We start from the raw sequence: 7,983 nt of genomic DNA, 5'->3' as shown, positions 1-7,983 counted from the left end.
CCAGTGACCCGGCCGTTCAGCGGAACAGCGATGTGGCAAGGGGACGTAACGTCTCCGTTCCCTCCTTCAGGGAACGAGGGTTACATACGTAACCAAGACGTTCCCTTTCAGTCGGTCACGTTCGACGTTACGAATGGGGTCCCTTACAAAACGCCACATGGCTGTCTTCCAGCGACCCGTGTGAGTGATAGCACCCTGTCGTGAGGCCAGCACGAGTGAGGGCCTACAGCTCGCACAGAATACGCTGGGTAGCATATTCCAGCTGGACATATGCTAGCAGGCTGCCTGCCCGTGGGAGGACTTACAAAAGTAGGTATCTACCAAGGTGGTGATACATAAGAACTCTGAGGTACCCAGCCCGCAGGGTGGAATTTTCAACGACAGAGCTGGCAAGGGCTTGCCAAGGGAAAGACACATGCTGCGGAGAGACTTACTGTGGACATACACACGTGGGATTACCCAGAAGGGGAATCACGACACATGGAGGCACCTAGTCCCACACATGGCTGACCAAAGGGCATGTACGCAAGTGTTGGACATCAACAGTGCTGGAGGAACCCAGGGTTCTGACTGAGGAACTCACCTGAGGGGAATAGCGCACGCATCCAGTCCGCGGAGTGGAATGGCGCAGCAAGCGGATTGACACCGAGCAGGTCCTTACTGGCCCGAAGGGGCGAGTATCTGGGAGGACACGGGCTCTACACGGAGATTATAAAATCTTGCGAATGTGTTAGGTGTCGCCCAGCCCGCAGCTCTACAGATGTCTGCTAGCGAGGCGCCATGCGCCAGCGCCCAGGAGGAAGCTACGCTCCTAGTTGAGTGAGCTCTCACCCCTAGGGGGCATGGCAGGTCTCGAGCCTAATAAGCCAGGACAATAGCATCCACTATCCAGTGGGATAACCTCTGCTTGGAGACAGCCTTTCCCTTCTGCTGGCCTCCGAAACAGACAAAGAGCTGGTCTGAGGTCCTAAGGCACCGAGTTCTGTCCACGTAGGTGCGGAGCGCACGTACTGGACAGAGCAGCGCCAGGGCTGGGTCTGCCTCCTCCAGGGGCAGCGCTTGCAAGTTCACCACCTGATCCCTAAAAGGAGTGGTGGGAACTTTGGGCACGTACCCAGGCCGGGGTCTCAAGATAACGTGAGAGTTAGCCGGCCCGAATTCCAGGCACGCTTCGTCAACTGAAAATGCCTGCAGGTCCCCAACCCTCTTCACCGAAGCCAAAGCCGTCAGGAGCGAAGTTTTCAAAGATAAAAACTTTAGCTCTACTGAGAGCAAGGGTTCGAAGGGAGCTCTCTGCAGTGCTGATAGAACCACTGCGAGGTCCCAAGAGGGGACTTGCTGAGGGCGAGGCGGATTGAGCCTCCTTGCTCCTCTCAGGAACCTGATGATCAGATCGTGCCTTCCAAGAGACTTACCTTCAACAGGGTCATGGTGAGCCGAAATGGCAGCCACATAGACCTTGAGGGTGGAAGGAGACAGCCTTCGTTCCAACCCCTCCTGAAGAAAGGAAAGCACTGACCCAATCGGGCACTTCCAGGGGTCCTCACGCCGTGAAGAACACCAAGTGACGAAGAGGTTCCACTTCAAAGCATAGGCATGTCTGGTGGACACGGCTCTAGCTGAAGTGATGGTAGCTACCACCTGTGGTGGCAAGGTACCTAAACCTTCCGTGACCCGTCCAGAACCCACACATGTAGGTTCCATAGATCGGGACGTGGGTGCCAGAGGGTGCCCCGTCTCTGAGAAAGAAGGTCCCTCCTCAGAGGAATTGGCCAGGGAGGGGCTGTCGCGAGGAGTACAAGTTCGGGGAACCAGGTCCGGCCGGGCCAAAAAGGCGCAACCATGAGGACCTGCTCCTCGTCCTCCCTGATCTTGCACAACGTCGGTGCAAGAAGGCTCACTGGGGGAAACGCATACTTGCGCAGGCCCAGCGGCCAGCTGTGTGCCAGGGCGTCCGTGCCGAGGGTGCCCTCGGTCAGGGAGTAAAACAACTGGCAGTGGGAATTTTCTGGAGAGGCAAACAAGTCTACCTGGGCGTCTCCGAAGTGTTCCCAAATCAGCTGAACCGACTGGGGGTGGAGTCTCCATTCCCCGGGGCGAGACTGCTGTCGTGAGAGCTCGTCGGCTGCACGATTGAGCCTGCCTGGAATGTGAATGGCACGAAGCGACCTCAGATGCTTGTGACTCCACAGGAGGAGATGGCGAGCGAGTTGCGACATGCGGCGGGAGCGTAGACCACCCTGATGGTTGATGTACGCTACGGTCGCAGTGTTGTCCGTACGGACCAGAACGTGCTTGTCCTTCAGCAGGGCCCTGAAGCGGTGCAGAGCAAGACGTACTGCTAGCAACTCGAGGCAATTGACATGCCACTGAAGTCGGGGTCCTGGCCAGGAGCCTGGCGCAGCATCCCCATTGCACATGGCACCCCAGCCCGTGGCAGAGGCATCTGTTGACACAACAACATGTCTGGACACCGGTTCTAGGGGCACGCCGGCCCGTAGAAACGAGGGGTCCAACCACGGGGTGAAGTATCGACGGCAGGCCGGAGTGATGGTCACTCGGAGCGTGCCCTGTTGCCATGCCCATCTCGGGACTCGGTCGTGAAGCCAGTGCTGAAGCGGTCTCATATGGAGTAGCCCGAGCGGTATGACTGCCGCCGCGGACGCCATATGCCCCAGGAGCCTCTGAAACAGTTTCAGTGGAACCGCTCTCTTGCCCTCGAATTGTCTCAGGCAACTCAGCAGTGACTGCGTGCGCTCGTTTGTAAGCTGCGCGAACATGGCGACCGAGTCTATTTCCATACCGAGAAAAGAGATCCTCTGCACAGGGGAGAGTTTGCTCTTTTCCCAGTTGACCTGAAGACCCAGTCGGGCGAGGTGTCTGAGCACCAGATCCCTGTGCTCGCACAACCGCTCTCGAGAGTGAGCTAGGATCAGCCAGTCGTCGAGGTAGTTGAGGATACAGACACCCTGTTCCCTGAGAGGAGCCAGGGCCCCCTCCGCAACCTTCGTAAAGACGCGGGGAGAGAGGGCCAACCCGAATGGGAGAACCTTGTACTGATATGCCTGCCCCTCGAAAGCAAACCGAAGAAACGGTCTGCGTCGAGGAAGAATGGAGACATGAAAGTACGCGTCCTTCAGGTCGATCGCTACAAACCAATCCATCGGACGAATGCATTCGAAAATGCGCTTGGGCGTTAGCATCTTGAACGGGAGTCTGTGCAGAGCTCGGTTCAAGGCACGCAGGTCCAGGATTGGCCGTAACCCACCTGTCTTCTTGGGTACTATGAAGTAAGGGCTGTAAAAGCCGGACTTCATGTCGGCTGGAGGGACTGGCTCTATCGCACCCTTTGCCAGCAGGGTCGCGACCTCCGCGCGCATGACAGGGGCATCTTTGCCCACCATCGTCGCGTGGACACCCCGAAACCTGGGGGGACGCCGGGCGAACTGAATCGCGTAGCCGAGCCTGAGCGTCCGGATGAGCCAGCGGGAAGGCCTGGGGAGCTCTAGCCAGGCTCCCAGGAACCGAACCAGCGGGGTCAAGGGGACTACAGGCGTACCCACAGTGGGGCAGCGTGGTGGAGCAGACAGCCCCGGCATGGGAGGCATAGCGTCCCTTAGCGGGGGCGGAGTGCGGGCACTCGTCTGACTCCAAGTGGCAAAGAGGGCATGAGAAGGCGAAGCGTTCTTGAGCCGTCTTTGCATGGAAATTGGCAAGGGGAGAGGGGAACGAGAGCGGCGAGGAAGCACGTCGCCAGCTGTCATTCGTGGCCTCTTGGGACCCGGAGGTAGAGGAAACAGCTCTTTTAGTGAAGATTTGGGTACCACTGGCCGCAGGGCCAGTGGCGGAACAAAAGGGAAACGAGAACAAAGGATTCTCCCCCGGCCCTCCTCCGGGGGAAGGAGTGGTCCTGCTACCCTCCCCTGATGAGCTGACGTCTCCAACTCCAGGTCGCCCGTCTCAGGAACGCCGCTTGGCCTGGCGTTTGGCAGGTTTAGGGGCAGAGACGGGTTGCGCCGCCCTTCTGCGGCCATCTCCTCGCTGCGGCCGGGGTGAAGGCTGCTGCTGTGGCCGAGCGGGAGTGGAGGAGGCCGCAGGGGGGCGCCCTCGGCGACGAGCAGGCTGAGGTTGCGCCGGCGTCGGGGTGGAAGCAGCAGAGGGCCGCCGGGGCAGGATGTGTCTGAAGGCCTCAGACTGCTTCTGGGCGGCAGAGAACTACTGGGCAAAGCTCTCTACCGCGTTGCCGAAGAGGCCATCCTGGGAGACCGGGGAGTTGAGGAGCTGAGCCCGATCAGACTCCCTCATGTCTGCCAGGTTCAGCCATAGGTGGCGCTCCTGGACCACCAAAGTGGACATCACCTGACCCAAGGAGCGCGCAGTGACCTTCGTCGCCCGGAGAGCGAGGTCGGTTGCAGTGCACGCCTCCTGCAAAACCCCTGGGTCAGCACTGCCCTCGTGCAGCTGCCGGAGCAGCTTGGCCTGATAGACCTGCAGAGAGGCCATGGCATGCAGGGCAGAAGCGACCTGGCCCGCAGCTCTGTAAGCCTTGGCCACAAGCGTGGATGAGAACTTACAGGCTTTGGAGGGCAGCTTGGGACCACCACGCCAAGCGGAGGCGCTCTGTGGACACAGTTGCATCGCAACAGAGCGCTCCACCGGGGGAATCCCAGCATACCCCTTGGCCGCCCCACCATCGAGGGCAGTGAAGGCGGAGGAAGAACCAGAACGGTTTCGGGCAGTTAAAGGTGCCCTCCATGAACTAGTTACTTCCTGGTGCACTTCCGGGAAGAAAGGAACCAGAGGGGGGTGCTGGCGATCCGCATGAGCAGCCCCCAGGAACCAATCATCCAGCCTCGAGCGCTCAGGACAGGGTGGAGGATTCCACTCAAGCCCGATGCTCTCCGCTGCCCGGAAAAGCACGGCCGTCACCTTGTGATGCGGCGATCGACATACGGTCCTCTTCGCGAGCCCCGAATGAGATGTCAGGAGCCTGAGAGGGTCCAGCAAACTCATCCGGGAACTCAACCGGCTGCGGCGTATGTGAGGGGGGTGTGGCCCGAGGAGGTTCGCTCGTCGGGGAAGCCCACACGGTAACCCTCAGATCACCCTGGCCACCAGCCGAAGTAGCTCTCTTACGAGAAGAAGAGCTAGAACGGGGTGTGGCAGAGGGGACTCTATACCTTTTAAGGTAATCGAGTCTCGATCTCAACGCCGAGATGGTCATGTCCCCGCAATGAGAACATGAGCCATCCACGAACGCAGTCTCAGCGTGCTGGAAGCCCAGACACGTGACACAGCGATCGTGACCGTCACGAGGAGCGATATATCGACCGCACCCAGAAACACACGGGCGAAATGACATCTTTAAAAAGACGCAAATCGGCCCGTATCTCTTTTGTGAGAGAAATTTGTCTCTTTTAGAGGTGTTGAAGCGCTCAGGGGAACGCGGGAGCTGTCGCAGGAAACCCAGACGAACCGCTTAATCGCGCCATCACACCAACACCAGCTCTTGCTTGTAAACACTCCGGTGATTGCAGCAAGCGATGTGCTCGGCTCCGAAGCGAAAGCTTGAATGCGAGTTGCTCACGTTGCTCCTTATATACCCGCTCTGCGGGGCGGAGCTCGCGATGCAAATTCCGCAGACCAAGGTACTTTGTGTACCATTGGCTCGTTTTGTACCACTCGAAGGTGATTGGGCTCTCGGGCGAGATCCCATTCGTAACGTTGAACGTGACCGACTGAAAGGGAACAGAAATAACATCTTCCTCAACAACTATGCTGGTGAGTTCACTTAACTCTATTAATGGTTATTATTAAAATTCATATTTATTATCAAAGCCTATATAGCCTATATAAGCCAGGATATAGCCTATATAAGTGTTTCTGAAAAATTAAGTGATTTATGTGGTAAAAATTCAATTTTGTAAACTCATATTTGATACAGTAACAATTGAGCACTTGAAGAGGTTTAAGCATGACATTAGCTAACTTAGCTAATGAGATTTAGTAGTAAGCATCATTATCAGATTGATGTAGTTTTGAGAGTAGAAGATGATAAATAACTTAATCTTAGGAAACTGTTTATCAGTTTTAGGTTAAACTTATGATACACCGACACACCTCTTGAGGGTCTAAAGAGAATAAATCGTCTTTTATTCTTAACTGATGTTTTAATTCTGTAATATTGTTCGTTTTAGTGATCCATTTGATATCAGCCTTACATTTTCTGCCTTCAATTTTCTTCCTATCACAAGCTTGGACTAAAGATGTAAGTCTTTTATTATTGTTTTTTTATTATTATTATTTATTTACAATTATATTTACTTTGTTTGTATATAATTTGTCTTTAAGGTCATGCTACTTAGTATTTTAAATATTTAATTAAAAATATATAGCATTACAAAATACTGAGCAAGAAAGAGAGATACTTTTGGCAGAGGTCAACAATAAACTTGTTTATTAACAAAAAACAATAATATCAATATGTTTATGAACTCCTCAGAATGAACTGTAATAAGAAATAAAAAATAATATTGTAATGGATGAAGAAAAAAAAGCCCTTAATGATTTCCTGGCTTATTTTATTTTATTATTTATTTTTTGGTGTCTAATTCATTTATTCTGTCTTTGTGAACATGACTGACTACAATGCTGTTCAGATGGTTCTGGGGTGAAGCCATGTCTTCAGTCCCCGAAGAGCGCTGAAGCTTCTCTCTGCCTCAGCTGATGATACAGAAAACACGAGAAGTAAGCGGACCAGAGTTTCCACTTTCAAGGCCTATCATGATGTCCTGTGCCAACAGCTGTCCAACAGCAGTGTTTCCTTTCTGGAAGCGCTCACAAAGGCCTTCATATTGGTTGAGCACAGAATTGATGGCTGGTGTATGCACTGTCCATCTAGTTGGACACAGGGTTTTCAGTGTTGTATAGCAGCCAGATGTAGCTTTTGCCACAGACTTTTTTTGTTTTAAATGTATGGTTTTAAATTTGCCTGCCTGGCCAAATAAACAGCCAAGCTCATGGATCCATTGCAGAGTATCCTGATTATTGGTGAGGCTGAACAGGCTGCTCGTGACCAAGTTCACGCATTGGGGGCCACGATGAACAAAGGCAGCAAGTGGCTGCTCTCTGCGGATGTGAGTTTGTGCACCTGACAAATGCCCAGACATGTTGGCTGCTCCATCGTATGTTTGACCACGCAGACTGGAAAAGGGAAGGTTTAGACGAAGGAGGACATCAGAAGCAGTTTTTCCTATTTGCTCACCAGTTGTGGAAGAAACTTCATAAAGGCCAACAAACTCCTCTTTTGGTTCCAGGTCTATGTCAACATAATGTATGCAGATAGACACCTGTTCAACACCACTGATGTCTTACAGCTCATCCATTATTATTGAATATAGCACTACTGGTAAAGCAGCAATTTCCTGTGGAATTTCGTGAATTATGCTGTTGCTCATTAAATTAATTATTTCATTTAGAATAGCAGGGCTTATGTAACAGTGATTTCGTTTGAACCAGGGACCAAGGGCCATCCTTTCTCAAAGATCCTTCAAATCTGTGGCCAGAAATCCCACACCCTGTGGCTGCAGATGAATGTCAGCTACATAAAACAGTTTCCTGCCTCCTTTCCTGCTTCACAGCCAGCTCGTCATAACCTGTAATTAGCAAGTATAAGACTTTTGAAGAGCTACTGGAGTCCAGGGCCTGTCAGGGGATGGCAGGCAATCTGACAGCTGATGACTATAGGACGGCTGAAGTCAGTGTTCTACAGCAAGCTCAGGAAGAGTGTTTTCCCTCTGAATTGGAGCAGTTAAGGCTGGGTAAATCACTTCCCAGAAACAGTCGCCTAAAGACACTGGCCCCTGAACTTGACAACAAGACTCAGCTCATCAGAGTAGGAGGTCATCTTTACTGTAAGCCCTTATCTAGATATTGATACTGTGCACCCCATTATCCTAGACCCAAAATGCCCGGTCTCTAAAC

The sequence above is a fragment of the Carassius gibelio genome, chromosome B3, assembly GCF_023724105.1.
Source record: "Carassius gibelio isolate Cgi1373 ecotype wild population from Czech Republic chromosome B3, carGib1.2-hapl.c, whole genome shotgun sequence".
Classification (NCBI taxonomy): Eukaryota; Metazoa; Chordata; class Actinopteri; order Cypriniformes; family Cyprinidae; genus Carassius; species Carassius gibelio.
Note: the sequence above shows the minus strand (reverse complement) of the source record.